We start from the raw sequence: 20,227 nt of genomic DNA, 5'->3' as shown, positions 1-20,227 counted from the left end.
CAGTGAAGAGTTCTGCTCCCTCACATGCTGAAGTATTGAAAAACCAGCCTCTATCTCAGAGCAATGCCTGTCCAAGGAAGGGACATGACCTTTGTCCTTGGAAAGACCTGCAGAGCACTCCTAAGCACATCTCCACCCTGCTAAGTTGTTTATCTACAAATAACAGGAGAGATCTGCTCTGCCAGGTGTCTCTGACTCAGTCAGGCTAGGTGGGGATCCATAGCAACCCCCTAGCAGCCACCAATCAGCATAAGACAAAGAAATACCTGGGATGCCAGATGACCCCCCAGTAGTTTATGTTGGTTGATAACATTGAAAGACCCCAGCCCAGAAACCCCAGGCCCCATTGTGAAACCATCAGGGCATGTTGCTAACCCACGTAAAGAGAGGTCTATCTGTTAATCAGTTAAGGGTAGTCTATTGTGAGAGGACAGGATGGTTGAGGAAGAACAGAAAAGCAGATCCCAAGGCATGCCTGAACAAACAGGAACTGATAATGATAAGCAGGAACAGAAAAACCAGAGTGTTAATATGTAACTGTCATGAGGTTTATCCAGGAACATAAAGTGAAAAACAACTTTGCCCTTTAGGTAATCTATATGTTGGGTTCAAAATAACCAATAAGAAACCTGTCACTTCCCGCGCGCATGAAACCTGCCCCATTATCCTATAAAAGACCTGTACCCCAAAGCCTGGTGTGTCAGTTCACCAAAGCTCCTGCTGAGGTTTTGCTGAGCACCCGCAGGCGTCTGTGTCTGAATAAACCTCTTGCGTTTGCAGCCAGTGCCTCGTGCGTCTTTCTTGGACAGGGAATCGGTGGGTCTTTCAACATGTTGGGAAACTATGTAGTTCAGCATGTACACCTCTCGTGGCCTAAACCAATCAGTTCAAATGAATACCCCTTTTGTACTGACCAATCACCCTTACCCAACTTGTTCCCACCAGTGAATGTGCTAATCATGTTTTAGAGTTGTTATTTGATTTTCCCGCGGTGTGTGATGATTTGCTAAGAGATGCTATGATGTATGTGGGGGTCCCTGCCTTCTCCAAAGAATGTATAAAACTGCTGCAAACCCTGGGCTCGGGGCCTCTCAGCGTCACTAGTTGTGTGTGCACGCGGAGGACCGAGCTAGCTTGCAATAAACACCTCTTTGCTGCTTACATCGATCTTGGGTTTCTGGTGGTCTTTTGGGGGTCCCAAGTTTGAGCATAACATATGGGGGCTCGTCTGGGATCCCCCTAATAAGCCTATCCAGACACCCCGATTGAGAGGTGATAAAAACCCGGCCGGTAAGTAAAGGCATTGCCGATGTGTAAGATTCTGTACTCTGGTTGCATGCAGGTTCTGGTTCTGTGTTGTGTGGTCGGCAAAAGGTCCAGGTGGACACACCGAAGGGCAGCCTATGGGGTTTGTGGGAGACATCCCCAGCCCCTTTCTGGGTTCTGAGTGGATTGCCTGTAGTAAAGTATTTTGTGAAGTATTTGGTAAAGTATTTTGTAGCTGACGGATCCACGGTCCTCCTGTGCCTTTAGTTTCTGGGTAGCAATCCATGACGCACTGCGAATTCTGTGGCCACGCTGCAAATTTTGTGTTATGTATGTTTGTTTCTATTGTCCTGTCTGTATCCACCCCAACACCCTGGCAAGAGAACTAATCTCCCAATCTGGGGTCGTCAGACCCAATCTGAGGGGGATGCTCCCCCAATCTGTTTGTCTGAAGGGAAGGCCCCAGTTGGCTTGGGGCCAGCACCCACTTTCTTTTTTTTGACAATCTGAAAAGGGAATCTATGTCTTTGTGTGTCTTTGTTAAGTGTGATGGCATTGTTTTACTTTGAACAGATGCAGAGTCCCAAGTTCCAATCTGCCTTGGATGTGTGGAGGTAACTTTAGCTAAATTTTAGCCTAAAAATGTCCCTAGTATGCTTCTCCTGTAAGGGACCAAAAGTCAATAGATCTGCCAGCTTTTCTGTTCTCACCTTTTACACCCCTTTTAGCTGTGTTTTAAAGAACTTTGATAAAATTTGCTCCCCTTTGTTAAGCAAGATTAGGGAAGCAACGTTTTCTTTTCTTCCTGTAGTTGGCTTGAGTGCACCCACTGCAGAAGGAAATGCCTGCTGGGGATCTAAGAACTTTGATATATTACTTTTCTTTTTCTCAAAACCCTGTCTTCATTATTAAATTGGCATTAATTGGCTTTGAGGACAGGAACCAAACTTTCAGTCACAAGTCTTGGCACCCCAGAGGGGACTTTAGAGGAGTCCCCACTCTGCCTTCTTGGGGAAGCCTAGCACTCAAACAACTGCAAGTGGAGGATTAATTTTTTGAGAGCTGACTACTGGAAAGTTAGGAGATATGCCAGCCTGCCTGGGATCAGACCTAACCAAAGGAGCTAATCCTGTAAGTAAAAGGAGGGAATGAGGGACTCCCAGCAGCTTCCGAAGTTTCTTTCACTTCGGGGAACCTCTCCCATTTCTTCCCTGCACTGTAAGGATTGCTCCATCTCTGTCTACTTAAAAAGAAGGGGACACTAAATGCATTAAAAATCGCCACACCAAGACCCTTCTGGTTGCCCCTGTGTGAGAAGATCTGGTTCACTCGTGGGGAAATCTATGGTGCCACTGATGTAGGAGTCATAATTAAATGGGAGTTAGAAACCTGGGGAGATTTTTCTCTTATCTGGTCTGTTTTAAATGTTATTATAGATTGTTTCTTGGGGATAATCTTGGCTGAATGTGTGTCTAAAAACTGATTTTTTATTGTCACAATCTGGTATCTGAATGAGTTTTTGAAGCATTGCATAATCTCGCAGTTAAAAGTTGGGTTTAGGTAATTGTTTAGTTTATGATTTCAGATAGTTCATGCTAGAGAACTTATATAGTTAGGATAGAAAATTAAAGAACTCCACTTCCAAGTTGGCAAGTAACTCCCAATCATTTAGTTTTAGTTTTTCATCAATTTTTCAACTGGGTAGCCTGGGAAGATTTCACTAGGTGTACCAGTGCATTAATTTGGGCAAGGATAGTAAATTATGATAAGGTATCTGTTCCCCTCAGTGTGTAGGATTTAGGAAAGGAAAGTGTTGGATTGGGACGCTGGTCTGGCTTATTGAAATGACATTGAATAGCAACAGTCTTGGAAATTTTTAAAACTTAATTTTGGATATACATGATAGTGTGTGGTTCTCTTCTGGAATTTTTTTTCAGGTGATTTAATGTAACTTAATACTACTTTAGGAACTTCAGAACAAAGGAAGTGACTTAATGATCCTGAAGGAATTTTTTCTGATGGTAGCTTTTATATTATCAGGTAAGATCCTATTTTCAGTTTTGTGTGAGCAAGTTTTTCTAGTGTAGAAAGATGTAAAGGTATAAAATTTTGAAAATTGTATCTTAGACTTGTATCATAATTTTCAACATCCAAACCTGAAAATTGTGACTTATGGTTAAAATGCCTTAGGCATGAGGCTTCTCCTTGGATCTTGCTCCTTCCAGACTTCTGCCAGGACTTAAATTGAAATGCAATAGAAGAAGCCTGTGAGCTCAGTTAGGAGAATGATATGAGCCCCCCCCCCCACCACCAAAACAAAAAAAAGTAAAAATGTCTTTTTACCTGAACTCAAACTAGATTAAGCCAAAAAGTAAATTGTATGGCATTTACTAATTACTGGCCGGTCATTTTTTTCTAGGACTCTTGCTTTTTCTTAGATTCTATATTTTTTTTTGAGCTCATAATTTTGATCCTATAGACTTAGGTTAATGTTTTCTGATCAGTTCTATTTTTGATCAACTGTGGATTTTTTTTTAACATTGCAATGGAGATTTTACCTGAGAAAAGCTACAAGGCCTTTACTATTGTATTATGTGTGCACTTGTGTTATGTGTTGTATGTCTGTATGTGGATATGTCCATATGTAATACACATGATATGAATATTGGCAGATATATGAGGAGCGCTTATGAAAAATTAAAAAAAATGGAACCAAATATCTTTGATTCATGTGATTTAAATGGTTCAATTTAAATTGGGTAAACAGACGAAAGTAAAGATGTCTTTAAAATTAAGCTTCTAAGTTTTTCTAGGTGATAAAAAAAACTAATAAAATGTTGATGTCTATGAAATAATCTGCCTAAATTCAGAAATTTACAAGCATTGTTTCAAAATGTGAACAGAAAAGAAGGTTAACAGATGGAAAAGAGAAATTAGAAGGTTCTAGGTAAGAATTTAATAGAAGGAAAATGTATTTCTGGATAAGAGAGTCTATGTGATTAAGTAAATAAGAGGGTTTAAGTAAGTGATAAAGAAGGTCTGTGTAAATTGGTTATATGTGTAAGTTTTTGAGCAAGTAATCTTAAAGAAATTAAACAGCTGGTAAACAAGAACTATTGTTTTAGAGAATTATGCTATGTTATTTCTTTAAAAGCTAAACTTGGTTAATATAAAATCATCAATGTAATTGTGGTGCTATTAATGTGTTCATATCTTCCAGGTATACAAGTCTGTAAGGTAAAAGCTTTAAAAGAACATTATATCAAGCTGGTGTTCTAAAATTGTATGGTAATTTTAGGCTTAAAAGAAAAACATGTTGGAGATTTATTTATATCATTTGTGTTCTATAACTGAACTTGTTATCAATAAGATATGTAAAGTTCTATGTTACTTTTTACACTGAGATAAATTTAAATGCATTTTTAAGTTAATGAGAGCCTAATCTGTTTGAAGGTTGATATTGTAAAACACAAAAGTACTTTGCTACCTTTCTACAAAAGGTTAAAAGCTTTCAGCCTTTCTTTAATTCATGTTTCAGATGTGATGTTATATTGTATGACTAATATTCATGTGAACTTGAGCAACAATTTATGTAGGCTTTGTGAAATGATGTTTAAAAAGCAAAGATCTGGCTTCAGAACTATAGTACTTAGAGATTTATGAAGAGCCCTGCCTTACCTGAGATAAGGCTCTATGTCCCATCTCACAACATGTAAAAATGTCTACGAAAGAAGTAGGCCAGATTTCAGTACATTTAAAGTTGTGTCCAAAAGTTGTTTTTTGTCAAGATTACTAGGATCTCAAACAGGGAATATAATGTATAACTCAGCCAAAATTCAAGGTAGCTATTACATGAACTAAATGTTTTTACTCTTGTTAATTTTATTTTGTAGTTTTCTTATAAATGGTTTAAAGATTGCCTGTTAATGTTTTGCAGAGGTACTGATTTAAGAACTCACAACCTGGGTTAATTTAAGATAATGAGTTATCACCTACAGGATAGAGAGATAGACATTAATGCCCAGTACTCTTAATATAAGGCTGTTGAAATTGATTTGCTGGATGTTTAAGATTAAGATTTAAAATTAAAGCTAAATTAAAAGGGCCAAGAAAACAAATGTTTGGCTCTTGCCCTCTGAGTCAGTCTGAATCCAGGGAACAGAGGATATCTCTAAAGAGCTTTGCAACTCTGGGCCACATAACCTCCTGATCAGGGAGATTAATGAGACCACTGGAGAACAGAAATCCAATCAGTGCATCCTGAGAAGGGAGACATCCCTGATTCTTCCAAGGGAAGCCACATGGTCAAGCAAGGCCTGGACCCATCCTAGCGCAAATGGCACTAGCAGAACTGAGAAGCTGCTGTAAAGTTCCCCCAAGACTCTCAGGGAAACTCAGCTGACTGTTAACAATAGATAGAAACAAAAGTCAGTTTGACTGCTTCATCTTAAACACCCAGCAAAGACAGTTAAAACCCAAACACAGCTATTCCTGGGCATTTTAAATAATAATAATAGTTAAATGTAACTCCCAAGAATAAGTAAACTGTAGGCTACAAAAAGAGATTCTTAGGCAGGAATGCCTGATAACTATCAAAAGGAACTGCCAGAGTAGTTTTTAGTTTAAGGCCTACAGCTATTTCTAACTTACACAGGTAGGCTTGGTGTTTGCTAGTATGGTTATCCAGCCCTGAGTAACAGAATTAAAGGTTTCTCTATTATACACAGAGGTCATACTAGTAAAAGGATTTTGCAAGATCAGATGACAGTAAATTATTAAACTATATCTTAAGGGGAAGGACATCTGTAACCCTAAAAGTTAAATGTTATATTTACAGTCCTGGTAACTGGGGATGTTAAAGCCTGGTGAGGGAATTTATGTACAGTGACATGTTCCAGCTGCTGCAACACTTATTCAGTACTCATGGTTTTTGTTTCTCTCATAGAAGCACCCATCCCCAGATGACAACCTGTTTTTCCCCAACCTGACCTCAAATGGAACTGACTTCTAAAAAGGAACTCATGTCCCCCACGTCGCCCCCCATGTCTTCAAGCCCCCTCATGAACGACATCCCTTTTCAGCTCTGAAGCAGCCAGAACGAGCCGTTGCCCCTTCTCCTTACAGCAATAAAGTTTCTAAAATTAGGGGGAAATGAAGCCAGAAATGGATAGGCAGTGTAGATAGGTAAATCGAGTCAGGTTGGATGGATATAGGAGGCCCATTTTGAGTGAGTCTGGGAAGTTGAAGAAGGTCTCCTGAGATTACTGTTTACCAAAATGTAGAGCCTGGCCCAAAAGGCCCCAAACTGAGGGAACCATGATTGTTTCCCAAGTTTCCAGACAAAGGGGGAAATAAAAAACCAGCCTCTATCTCAGAGCAAAGCCTGTCCAAGGAAGGGACATCACCTTTGTCCTTGGAAAGACCCATAGAGCACTCCTAGGCACATCCCCACCCTGCTAAGTGGTTTATCTACAAATAACAGGAGAGATCTGCTGTTCCAGGTGTCCCTGACTCAGGCTAGGTGGGGATCCATAGCAATGCCCTAGCAGCCACCAATCAGCATGAGACAAGGAAATACCTGGGATGCCTGATGACCCTCCCAGTAGTTTATGGTGGTTGATAACATTTTGGGAAACCATGTAGTTCAGCACAAACACCCGTTATGGCTTAAGCCAATCAGTTCAAATGAATACCCTTTTTGTACTGACCAATCACCCTTACCCAACTTGTTCCCGCCAGTGAATGTGCTAATCATGTTTTAGAGTTGTTATTTGATTTTCCCGGGGTGTGTGATGGTTTGCTAAGAGATGCTATGATGTATGTGGGTTCCCTGCCTTCTCCAAAGAATGTATAAAACTGCTGCAAACCCTGGGCTCGGGGCCTCTCAGTGTCACCAGTTGCTGTGTGCATGCAGAGGACTGAGCTAGCTCGCAACAAACACCTCTTTGCTGTTTACATAGATCTTGGTCTCTGGTGGTCTTTTGGGGGTCCCAAATTCCAGCAAAGCAGTATAACATTTAGAGAGGCACACTGAGGCAAGCATATAAAGCAGGCTTTATTTAAATAGGGGTAACATAGACTTCTCCCAGGAGAGAGAAGGGGGCCATAGCTGGTGTCCTGGTACCCCAAGAATTGAGGCGTTCTGCCTTTTCTGTATGTCCTAGTGTTACCACTGTTGTCTGGTGATGAGTCCTTGCTTCCCCCATGTTGAAGTATAACACCAGAGAAGCACACCGAGGCAAGGTGAGAGTGGAAAATAGAAGTTTATTAAAGGACAGCAGAAAAGACTTCTCCTGGAGAAAAAAAGGAACCCAAGAGATGGAATCTGTGAAAATGCGGTTGTTTCCTGTTTTTATAGTTCTTTCAGTAATGGAATGTAGGTGGGAAGGCCCAAAGGGTGGGGCACAGGTGAGGCAAAGACATTAACATTTCTTTGGGATGGGCTCTGGGCCTTGGGGACATTAATATTCCAAGAGTTTTTCTGCTTTTCCCGGAATTCATTCTCAACATGGCCTCTATTTTGGATCTACCTAATTATACTGACTTCCTAACTTTAAATCTGGCTTCACTAGGCTTCCTTTGTTCTGCTATCTTCCCTTTATCTCTTCTTCTTGACTGACTAGGCCCAGGAGATGTGTGGCATGGTCAAAAGGTGAGAAGCAGATGGATGGGGAAGGGCCAGATGGAACAACCCAGTACACATTAATTAACAACTTTTACAACTCCCTGTAGGGAGAGGCAATTCTTGGGACAGGTTACCTTAGCAACAGGTTGAAGCAGAGGCAGGTTATCTTGATAGGGTGGAGGAAGAACTCTGAAGGATTTAACATTTCAATTCTTCCATTCTCTGGATCTGACCCTTGCCTACCTGCCTGCCTAATTCTGGCTTCAATAGCACTTTGGTTTTATATCAGCATAGTCACTATCTGCAATTATCTTGATTTTTAAATTTTATTTTCTTTTGTGTCTAGAGTTTTTCCAACTAGATAAAAACTCCCTGAGGGTGGACACCTTGTTGTTTTGTTTACTACATGAACCAGGCTGGCCACATAATTGGTGTTCAGTACGTATTTATTGAATGAATTATGGAATGTATGGAAGGAATTATGGAGTGTATTATAATTTTATTATAATTAAATTTATTATAATTTTATTATAATTAAATTGGTTCCTGACATCTGTTAGGTTGGTGGTGGCGACTTAGTGGTGACTTAGAACAAATTAGCCCGCGTGGAACATCAATCAGGTGCTGCTGGAAACGCCTGTCAATCAGCAGGACCCCTTGGCCAATCCTGGAGTTCAGCCAACTCCCCTAATCAACTCCAAAGGGACAAGGGACCCTAAAAATACCTTTTCCTGTCCCAAGCCCCTCCCTTCCTGCTGTAAGCCCCAAAAAGTCCAGTCCGGTCGAGCTTCCACAGGGTTTCTCCTCACACCCTTCCCCTGTCCACTCTGTGGGTCTGATGGAGTTCCACCTGGGAGTGATATCTCAATAAAGCCTCTTTTGGGGCCCTTTTAAAATCTGCCTCCTTTGGTCGCTGCCTGCCTGGTCTGATCTGACATCAAGAAGCCTATGTCCTATGAATGGTAGCCTGTTACAGTGTCTAGATCCTACTACGGAAAGACAGAGTGTGCAGTGGCTGCCTGGAAAAGATCTTGGTGCCTATGAGCTTTCTAGAGGTTAAAGGCAGGTAAGAAGCATTGGCCCATGATGCTGGAGACTCTGAGAATGGAATAAGTATTTGTGTTAGGAGGGTCATTATTAGTACCAGGAGTGATGGGGAGGGAAGCCAGGTTGCAAAGGCTTAGTGAGGAAGGAATGTGAAGGAAGCAGGTGTAAATAGGGGACTGAAGTGTGTCTCAGTGGGAGCTGGTGGAGATGTCCTATCCTCCTGAGGTGTCCTGAGATGTCCTCCCTCTCAGGAGGGAGAAGACTTGTTTGGGAATTGCAAAAAGTGAATGAGGAGAAGCAGAGATTAAAGGTGCAGAAGAGTGGAAACTGGGGCTACTGAGGACTATGTGGAAGTGAGAGGGTAATCCAGGTCCTTACACCCTATTTGCCAGGACCAGGGAGAAATTCCCCACCCCAATCCTACTGGGAGATGGAAAGGAAAGAGGATTTAGGTAGAGAATTAGGAAGTTTGGGGAGAGGAGAGAAGATATTAAAACTTCACTCTTCACCTTAGGGTCGTTGGAATTGAAAGGGATAGATATGAAGGGTTGTAAGGTCCCCAAATGGGGAATTATTTTTTCAACTTTTAATCAGGAAGAGGCAGGAGTGCCTGGATTTTCAGCTCTTCCCTGAGAGGCTGGGCCTCTCCACCCCCTCTCAGGAGGATGCCAACCACAGTTATTTATTTTCACCACTGGAAATTGAACTGCTCAGTGGGGCCTCTTTGTGGGCTGCCTGCAGGGGAGCAGAGGACTGGCTGACTAGCATTTAAGAAAAGTTTGCAGGAGGAGGATGGGATGAGGGTTGGAGACTTGGACATGGGGAGGCAGGCTGATCTGACAAAGACCCTCTGCTGCTGGCAGGGAGGAACAGGGGCAGAGAGCCACTCACCTTCCCCTAGCTGTAGGAATTGGTGGAGGAAGGGGTTGCTAGGTGGCCTATCTTGACCTATGGTTTGGGGCAAACTCTCCTAGGGGTAGAAAGAGGCACAGATTTTCTGTTCCCTTGTCTCCCTGCCTCTATCTTCAGGACCCCTAGGAAGAGGGTGGTGAAGTGAGGTCATACTGGCCCAGGGCATACTGCGGATCAAGGAGGCAGTGACTGTTTTGATTTCCTGGGTTGTGCTGTGCCAGTAGCACCTGTGGTTATTGAACACCTGTAATGTGGCTAGACTGAGATGTACTGTGGGTGTAAAAGACAACCTGATTTCAAATGTTTAGTACCAAAAAATATAAAATATATCATTAGTAGTTTTTATATTGCTTATATGTTGAAATAACATTTTGGATATATTGATTTTAAAAATTTCACTGTTTCTTTTTTCTGTTTTTAATGTGGCTACTAGAAAATGTAGTTATATGTGTGGTTTGCATTGTATTTTCATTGAACAGCACTGCTTTAGGGGAATGATGTGAAAAACCAGTCTCTACCTCAGAGCAAAGCCTGTCCAAGGAAGGGACATCATCTTTGTCCTTGGAAAAACCCACAGAGCACTCCTAGGCACATTCCCACCCTGCTAAGTGGTTTATCTACAAATAACAGGAGAGATCTGCTGAGCCAGGTGTCCCTGACTCAGTCAGGCTAGGTGGGGACCCATAGCAATGCCCTAGCAGCCACCAATCAGCATGAGACAGGGAAATACCTGGGATGCCAAATGACCCTCCCAGTATTTTATGGTGGTTGATAACATGTTGGGAAACCGTAGTTCAGCACGAACACCCCTCTTGGCTTAAACCAATCAGCTCAAATGAATACCCCTTTTGTACTGACCAATCATCCTTACCCAACTTGTTCCTGCCAGTGAATGTGCTAATCATGTTTTAGAGTTGTTATTTGATTTTCCTGCGGTGTGTGATGATTTGCTAAGAGATGCTATGATGTATGTGAAGTCCCTGCCCTCTCCAAAGAATGTATAAAACTGCTGCAAACCCTGGGCTCGGGGCCTCTCAGCATCACCAGTTGCTGTGTGTGTGCGCACGCGGAGGACCGAGCTAGCTCGCAATAAACACCTCTTTGCTGTTTACATAGATCTTGGTCTCTGGTGGTCTTTTGGGAGTCCCAAATTCGAGCATAACAGATATTCATTAAGTCATTGGTTAGGGTCCTCTGGCTGCAGTTGGGAGAGTAAGACCTGCCCATAGCCTGTCACTTGAGAGAGTTCTGTGTATGGGAGAATTGTGGCATGTGGGCTGTGTGTGAGTGTGTGTGAGTGTGTGTATGTGTGTGTGTGATGGAGGCCTGGGCAGGAGCCTAAGGGTGCCTGGGACAAATGACTGCTCAACTCTTGGGTTCTGTCAAGTAGAGGACAGTGTGAGGCTCTGTGTCTAGTTCAATACCAGGAAGCTAGCAGCTCAGTGTGGTACTTGGTATTCTGCATGAATGCTGTGACTGACACAGCAATTATAGGTTTTTGCATTGTTTATGCCTCTCCAAAAGCAGAGCTGAATGCTTTGAACCAGCGGCTGGAAGGTACTCGCTAGGTTTCATTACAATGTATAATTATATTCACCCTCTCAGGCCTCCTGGACTATTGGTGCCTGGCACAGCTTTACCACTATTTGCTTTTATTGTAATTAAATCAGTGATCGAATGAAAAAGAAAAGAAAAACCAAGTCATTTTTCTAAACAGTGATTCAACTTGGCTTAGGTGCATTAACATAAGAAATACCAACATATTAGAGCAAAAAGATCATATAAATCTGCCTTTTGCTCTGATCTAGGGCTTTGCAGCTGCTTTCGGGCCTGGCTAGATTCAAGCAGCTCAGTGTCTGGCAGGCCTGGCCTTCAGCTGAGGATGAAAGCTTCATTCCTTAGTCATCTTGAAGACCCCAGATGGAGGGAGCAATTTTTGCCAGTGCCCTGGTGGAAAATTTCTCCCTGCTAAATTCTGGACTCTTGAGTGAGTAGGAGGTGGCTTCTGCCTAGCTCACAAATATTTCTTCTTCCCAAAATGAGTCTTCTCAGAGCAGGATCAAAGTTGTGCAGATTTGTGTGTGTAGATATTTCCCTCCCAAATGACACACAATGTACATGTATGCTGAAATTAAATAATTTGGACTTTCTAATAAGAGAATCCATTTCTTGCTCTCACTTTTCCCCCTCAGAGTCTCTATTTTTGCTGGTGATTCAATTCTAGCACAGTGGGCTCATCAGATAACCAATTGGAGGCTGCTTCTCTGACTAGGGAGGTGAGCAAGAGAATTTTCAGGGAGGACTGCTTCTACCTAGGGGACCAGGCAGACAGAACTCACTTGGAAAGCTTCCCCTAGGAAGAAAATTTTTGTGAGACTTTTTCTCTACCTCCCTTCAGCCTGAGATAATTTGACATGGAAACAGTGTCTTTTGCTTCACTTTGAAGGCTCAGCCTTCATTGCAGAATCCCCTGGAAATGAAGCCAGTGTCTTTAATTCATATTGCAGAGTAAATGACCAATCAGAATATTTCTTGAGAAAGCCTTTAATTAGTAGAAATAATTATGATGTCTAAGTTGGCACAAGGCATCTCTGGGTTAGGGGGGTATGCCTATAAGAGAGCCAAACTAGCTTTTATAAGAGACTTACTCTTTTATTTGGATAATCCAATAATCTATTGATCCATGAATGGACTAATTTATTAATGGGTTAGAATCCATATGATCTAATTGCCACTTATAGGTCCCAAATGTCCTACCTAATACCTCACAATAAGCATTAAAATTTAACATTATTTTGGGGACATTAAAGCCACAGTATTCATATAATACACAAAACCTTTGAGGTAAATAAGTAGCAGGACCAAGACTCCAATTTGCATATGCCCCAACCTTCTGTACTTTACAGGTCATTAAAGCACTTGGGAACTGGAATTGGGATTTGGTGATAAGAACATCAAAACAAACTCTTCAGAATCCTTCCTGTTGATGGAGGATGGATTTTATTGGACGGATGGGAGTGGCAGGAGAAAGGACCACTTGGCTGCTTATTTATTTTCTGGTGGAAGGCCAGAACTTTTGGTCATTTATTCCCTCCTTCAATTAAAAAATGATGGGCTCCTTAGGCAACTGTCCTAGAAAACCATGTGTAAAAAGCAAACATTTTAATACAGCTCTTTTACCAGATTACATGACTGTGATAATTAGGCTGCTGGGAATAGGAGGACAGTGTTTAATTAATGTGATTGTTTAAAAAGGGAAATTTAGCTGTGAAAGAAGATACAATAAGGAATTGAAACTTGAAATAAGCTTAAGTGCATTATTCCTTCCCAAGTAGCTTGCTGTGCCTGATCTTTTTCTTGTCACCACCCCCTCCCCCTGGGGGAGTTTAAGAAGAGATACTAAAGGGAATCATCTTCAGCTTGCTGGGATGGAATTTGCACTCCTCAGTTTGTGGGAGTGGGAACTGTAACACTGAAAAGACCTAGCCTCTATCCTGAGCCCCCAGGTAAAGTTCACAGGAACATTTGGCAGGTTCCCAGGTACTCTAATGTCACTAGTAGAGGCATAGGGCTTGGCTTACAGAGATGACAGCAACACACTCACTTAAACCCCAATGGGCATTTATGTGTTAGATATACCGAGGCACTGTAAGGAATCAAACACGTGCTCAGAAGTGAGTTGGCAAGGCAAATTTTCCTTCTGCCAGAGGGCTGCTACAGAACCTGCCTAGCAAGTGCACCTAAATGTGCAGTCTACCTGCTTTTATCCCTGATCTAGTGCTACCCCTGGTTCTGATAGGAGGAGCTCAGAATTACAGTCTACTAAATTAGCTAATTTTAAAATTGGGGCAGGCAAAGGGAAGGGCTATAGTTAAAATGGCTATGATTGGATCTTACTAGGCTAAATACTATATTCTGAAAATGGACCATCAGAATTTTTATTTCTCACACTTGCGTTACATCAGTACCTTCCTCAGTTTTTCCCTCACTATCATTGCTGTCCCTTTCTTACTTTTTTCTTTTTAGGGTTTTTTTATTCACGTGCTTTTTGGCGACACATTCCTGCCCCTTTCTAATGAGATTCCCCAGAAAGCTATTTCTAAAACAAGAAGAAGAGCAACAACACAAAAATAATCTCTTCGAATTGTTTATGGGTTTCCCACCACCCTCATGATGAAAATGCCATTCCTTAATAGAACTTCTAAGAAGCTTTATGACTTAGCTTCTATACATCTCTTCTTCCCCTCCCTCAATTCTAGCCCCAGTCAGGACCTTGCTTTATACATTGGACTCCAGGGTAATTCAGTTGCTCCATCTGAAATCTTCAAGATAGTTTATACTCTTCCTTTGTTCTCATCCAATACTGGTGGTATTGCTGGTTCTATCTATGGATTAGATAGTTCAGATTCCTCCACTTCTCTTTCTCTCCATATTCACCACTTTTTCTCACCTTGGCCTCTAGTGTGGGCCACTGGAGAAGAGGCTAGGCTACAAAACTCCATGGCCCAGAAATATTTGGAGTCAAATTAGTAGGAAAATAATTTTATTCAAAGCCAGCTTTGAAAGAAGACAAAAGAAACTTCCTGTTATAAACATATTTCATCTTCAACATTTCTGAAGGTGAGCAGAAATGTTAAAAGGAGAAGAGGCAGCAAAGTAAGACAAAAGCAGGAAATGAACATATGCAGATTTTTGTTGGCCTGTGTAAGGCCCAAGGAGGGGGCATCTCTGTTATCAACTTGGTCATCTTCTTTGGCACCTGTTGGGGTTTGGTGCAGGGTATAGCTCTTCAGTTTTCATTCTCAACAGGAGGAATTTTCTCTTAATTTAGAGTGGAAGGAGGAGGGATGTGTTGGCACAAATTTTGTATCTTTTGCTAGGATAACAGCCTATTGGTCTTCCTTTCTCCACCCAGCAGCCAGAGCAATCTATCTAAAGTTTAAACTGGATCACATCACTTCTCATTAAAGCTTCCCAAAGCCTTTTGGAAGGAAAACCACGACCTCACTCTCTTAGTTAATAGGAGGTCACCTCATTTCAAACCACTCTCCTCCTTGTACTGTGCACACATTGTCAAACACACTAAACCTTCTTTGCCTTCAGATTTGCTGTTGCTGTTTCTTTCTGGAATGCTCTAGCCTTAGCTCTGACAAGAGCTGCTGATTCTCACCCTTTAGACTTTGGCTAAATGTTCTTTGACCATCATCTTAATGTGCATGCCCCCACCCTCTTCTCCATGTGCTTTCTTTCTTTCTTTCTTTCTTTTTTTTTTTAAATATTTATTTCTTAGTTGTACACAATACCTTTATTTTGTATATTTATTTTTATGTGGTGCTGAGGATCGAACCCAGGGCCTCACACATGCTAGGTGAGCACTCTACCGCTGAGCCCCAGCACCAGCCCATTCATGTGCTCTCTTTCTCTCATCATAGGATTCATTGCAATTTTTTGATTCATCAATATTTTCCATGAACTCGGAAGGCACCTGGGCTTTGGTGTTTGGCTTATTGTAGCCCTCAATAAACATTGAAAGAGTGAATGAACATTGATCTCTTAATTTTCCCTAGTGCTCCTTGTACTCCCCCCACCCCCTTGCAGACCTAGTTACATAATGCCAAATCCTTCTTCCCACTTTAAGATTTGGCATAGATATCAGTCCCTTAAATGCCCACACTCATTTCTTCAATCTGAGTTAGATATCCTTTATGTATGCCCACATCATCTGAATGCCCCATCATTGTGCTTATCTCACTTCATTGGCCATACCTGTTTGATTCTCTGCCTATAAATGCAGACCAACTCCACTGCACCCTAGAACCAACACAGTGGCTGAAACATAACATATTTCCATGAACCTGGACCATTGGGCACATGGTTCCTGGAAGTTGATGTTAACCAATAAGCATGATTTAGTCTCATCCCTTATGTCCTTTGATTTTTACACTTAACTCTTGTCTTCTAAAGAACTCCTTTTTCTTAGAAGAACTGTGGCGTTATTGTTTATTCTCTTCCCATCTTGATTTCCAAGAATTCTTAAGGATACCAGGATAAGCCCTATGGTCTTTGAAGAACACCATCCTAAAGAGGGTAAGTTGACCCTTGCCTTGCATTCAAATTCACTGGGTGTCTTTCTGTGTGGTCTCTGCTTTTTTCCTGCTGAATGGAGCTTTGTTTTTGTCTTTTTGAAGCCAGATTTAAAGTTAGGTAGTCAGTGTAGTTAGGTAAATCGGGTCTAATATCGAGTGAAATTTAAAATGGAGGCCATGCTGGGAATGGCTCAGGGAAAACGCAGGACAACTCATGGAATGTTAATGAAGTCCTCAAAAGGCCCTAGGCCAAAGTCCACCTCAAAGAAATGTTAATGGAGCTCAGGAAACAGCCCCCAACAGATTTGGAGATAGCCCATCCTAGAGAAATGATAAGCCCATCCCAAAAGGTGATAATTGGGCCCACCTGTGTCCTAACCCCTTCAACCTACATTCCATCACCAAAACTATAAAAAGGGGAAACAACCGCACTTCCATGGATTCCCACCTCTTGGGTCCCCTTCTTTCTCCGGGAGAAGTCTTTTCTGCTGTCCTTTAATGAACTTCTGATTTCTAATCTCACCTTGCCTCGGCGTGCTTCTTTGGTGTTATTCTTCAACATTGAGGAAGCAAGAACTCGTCACCGGTCAACAGCGGTATCATTTTCAGTGTAGAAGAGAGGGGCAGTTTTTGTTTAGGAGAAGAATGTAAAAAGGAGACTAGCTTCATGCAGTTTTTGGATGAACTGTTTTTGAGAATTTTGGGGGTCATTGGAGAGACCAGAGTTATCAAAATAGAGTTTATGACTTTATATGCATTTTCCTCCCTCAGACTAACCCTTCTTTAGAAAACTATCACTTTCCCATATTCTTGTTATAGAGCTGGGGACATCTGGGAAACTAAGACAGCATGAAGGCCCCCCTTCAAATCCCAATTCTTAGAATGAAGTCAGAAAGATTTCAGACAGTCCGAATAACAGGCATGACTTTATTAGAAAAGGGGACACTCCTAAGGGAGAGTGGGCCTCTCAGAGAGGAGTGGGACTGTGTGCCTCTCTTGCCCTCCAGTTTTATTGGAGTCCCAGAGAAGTTTTCAGAGAGTCCACCCAGAGCCCCTCTTGAATTTTTTTTTTTTTTTTTAGTTGTAGTTGGACACAATATCTTTTTATTTTATTATTGACATTATTTAGGGTCTGTGTTTCTCCTGCAGATGACCTGTAGTTTGCTGAGGAATGTGACATTTATCCATTTAAGATAGGCAGGGGTGCAGATAAATTGCTTCTTGGAAAAGAAAGCATGTGGGCTTATTTTATAGAATTATTCTCTTATTAATGCAATTTCTCACCACTCATGTGTAGTCTAGCTGGGCTCACCCAATTCCCTTGCTTCAAGGCATTAGATCCTGCCTGGCCAGAGTACCATCTCTCTGGCCATGCCAATCAAACAGGGCAATCAACGTTTTCAACCTCTGGGAAAGAGACACTAGACCTAAATTCTATAGGGAGGGTGTGTTGAAGGCCATTTTTGCCATCATGTGGATTAACCAGTTTGGGCAGAAGTGAATAGCAAGGAAAGCAAAGATAAGAAAAAGAGGGGGAGAAAAAGAGTCCCTGTCACTTTGAGATAAGAAAAAGAGAGGCAGAAAAAGAGTCCCTGTCACTTTGAGCTCCTGGATCTATGCCTGGAGATCACATTCACATCATTTTTTTTTTTTTTAATTTTTAGGATGATTTAAATTGATTGCCTGTCATTTTTCAACCAAAAGAATGCTGACTAATATAATTGAAATCTTATATCAAAAGGAAAGCGAAGAACAAAAAGTCATAATTGTAGGACTGGAAATTTGTTGATAAATAACAAAGCAAAGTATAACAGATAGTAAACATAATTAGGTTGATTTAGGAAGAGACTATTTGCAAAAGTATGGATGGGGTTTTGGATAACCAGGACCAGCTGCAAGGAGATCTCTTATCACCTTGAGATCCTAAAGAAAAAAGGGAGGGAACACAAAACAGAGCGACCACACAGCAAGGCACCTGGTAAATTTGGATGCAAATTTGGATGGAGCAGTCAAGTATGCCAAGCTTTGTAGTCTAAACTTTAGTGAGTAAATAATGATAATGCTAATGCTTGCTATCTACCAAACAATTATTATATGCCACATATACTCTTACTAATCCTCACATAACACAAGAGGTAGTACTTTGATTTTTTTCCTATTTTGCAAGCAAATGATCTCAGCAGAGTCATAAAACTGGACACTTAATATCGGTATTGGAGGTGGTCTGACAGCAGCCTGTATGACCTAAGGCCTGAACAGGTCACCTCCCAGCCTTTCTATCTCTGTGGCCAGAGAGCTCTGGCCCAGCATACAGAAAAGAGTAGTGAGCCATCCTCTTCTTACCCAGACAAGCACCTTGAGAACGCCACTGATGGCAGGCTCCAGGGAAGTTGCTCACTTTAAAATCCATAAAGCATAATTATGTTTAGATCATGTTCCATTATACAATGCCATCTCATGACACCGTGCCTGATTGTCACTCCAGTGGAAAGGGCCCTCTGTAGTGAATCTTCTGTGAGAGACCATCTCTCTTCATTATCTCCAATAAAGTGAAGCTATACCATAAAGCACTTAAGTTAATAGTACCTTATGACACTGAGTCTTTCAATGAAGTAAAAATGATTATAAATTAAGTGGAACTGCCTGTACTCTTACAGGGAATATATATACACACTCGACCTGCTTGTTATATTGGTTGTTAGAATCTATTGAAGCATCACAGAAAGAATGAATTCAGAGGCATTAAATGTGTCCAGACAAAATGACATGAAGAGTGAGTGTGATCACAGGATTCAGTTCTTCTGCCTCCCACCATGGTCCCCAGCCCTCTCCTCTTCCACCTAATCCCTAATTGAAGGCTGGTTTACCACAACACTATTCAAGAAAATGCAAAGCTAGAGGGTGGAGATGAGGGGCCTGCTGTTTGGATTTCTTCCAGGGAGGGCTTGATTCTTATTCTACTGTCAAACATGCAAATTTACATTTAAATGTCTGGGGATTGCTGAAATTTGCTCATTGTTGGAGGCTTCACAACATCAGTCAACATTCTAGACAGAGAGCACAAAGTCCTGTGACATCCAGCCACATCTCTGCTCCTTGAGCCCCTGATCTAGGCCAGCCACTCACTGTCCTCAATTTTCTCATCTGTAAAATGGAAATGATCATCATGTCCCTGTATTTCCATTGCATTGGGCTATGTGAGGTAATGAGGGGAAAATACTTTAAAATGTTCAGAGTGGAACAGAAGTTTTTATTCCTATTACTCAACCTTGATTTCAGAGAGTTATTTTGAGCCAGAGGTGTGGGAATGAGCAGAGCTGAACTTTTAGCTGTCACTCTCTCTTCTTCTGGATACCCTGGCTGAGCTCCAAGTCTAAGTTTCTTTATCTGTAAGAATAGGGTTATCCTACCTAATAGACTTGTTTTTAAGAATTTAATAATAACAATAAAGGCTAACTTTTATTGGTATATTTGCTATATATAGGCACATGTAAATAAAAATTCATTCATTAGAACATCTGGGTTTCATGTCATGCTCTTCCCCACCCCAAGAGAAATGATTATACAATATTAAAAATAGCTTCTTCAATTACTTATATATTACTTTTAATTCATTAAACCATGTAGAATTCTTATTTGTTTATGGTGATGGACATAAGATCTAAATTTAACTTTTCCCACATGAATAGAAAATGTCACATATATCAAATTTTTTAAATAGTTTTTATTTTTTTATACCTTTATTTTATTTATTTATTTTTATGTGGTGCTGACAATCGAACCCAGTGCCTTGCATGTGCTAGGTGAGCGTTCTACTGCTGAGCCACAACCCTAGCCCCTCAAATATTTTTGATAGCAACTTGAAATGTCATCTTTATCATAAGCTAAATTCCCACATGGGAATTTCTGGACTGTTGATCCTAAGCCATTGATCTCTTATTGATTCCAGTGCCAATTCCACACTGTTGGAATTACCATACCTGTAATACAGTGGACAAGTTCTGCATTCTTCTTCTTTTTCCCATCGGGAATGCTGCCATATTTTCTTTTTTAGAGGACCCACAGCATGTGTCTCCTTCCTGGAGCATATATCTCACATGCTGTGAACTGCCCTTGTCTGTATATTAGGCTTGGGCACTGCTGTCTATAAGCTCCTCATAGAATGTGCCTCCCTCTGCATCTCCACAACTAAATAATTAGTTCAATAACTGCTTGTTGAATGGAAAATGCTCCCCGTGACAGCAGGGGCTTCCTGATTTTTTTAAGAGATTTTATTTCTGGTTCAGTTTTC

This window comes from Callospermophilus lateralis, chromosome 18, assembly GCF_048772815.1.
Source record: "Callospermophilus lateralis isolate mCalLat2 chromosome 18, mCalLat2.hap1, whole genome shotgun sequence".
Taxonomy (NCBI): domain Eukaryota; kingdom Metazoa; phylum Chordata; class Mammalia; order Rodentia; family Sciuridae; genus Callospermophilus; species Callospermophilus lateralis.
This window is presented reverse-complemented; position numbering follows the sequence as displayed.